Below are 530 nucleotides of genomic sequence, written 5' to 3' on the forward strand. Positions count from 1 at the left end.
AACCCTGACATGTGGGTCCCGTGGGACCCACCTGTCATACTCTATTTAGGTAACTAGTGTTTAGGCTAAACTAATTACTGTTTAATTAGACTAACAGGTTAATTAGATTAATTAAGTAGGATTAATTAACTTAATTAATTTAGTCAATTAATTAATTATTATTATTATTATTTTTTAATTCTTTTTTTTAATTCTTTTTTCTTTTTTTTAACAGGGGCATGGGGGCCACTGGGCAGTGGCCCAAGGGCCAAACCGGGTGCGGGCGTGCGGTTACCGGGCACAGGGGCTCGCGGGTGCGAGCGTTCATGCCCGAGGCCCCATCCAGGCGCGACAGGGAGAAGGCCCCTGGGGCGCGGCGAGGTCGCCGGCGACGGGGAAGCCGGCGAGCGCTTGCGGGGTGGCAGACGACGCGGGGGCGAGGTGCGAGCGGGTGCAGCCTCGCGCGAGCGTGCGGGACGCGTAGGCGCGACGAGCAGGGGCTGCCGGGGGTGAGCAACGGCACGCAGGTGCGGCCAGGGGCGCCGGGGCGC

The sequence above is a fragment of the Triticum aestivum genome, chromosome 7A (genome assembly GCF_018294505.1).
Source record: "Triticum aestivum cultivar Chinese Spring chromosome 7A, IWGSC CS RefSeq v2.1, whole genome shotgun sequence".
Taxonomy (NCBI): Eukaryota; Viridiplantae; Streptophyta; class Magnoliopsida; order Poales; family Poaceae; genus Triticum; species Triticum aestivum.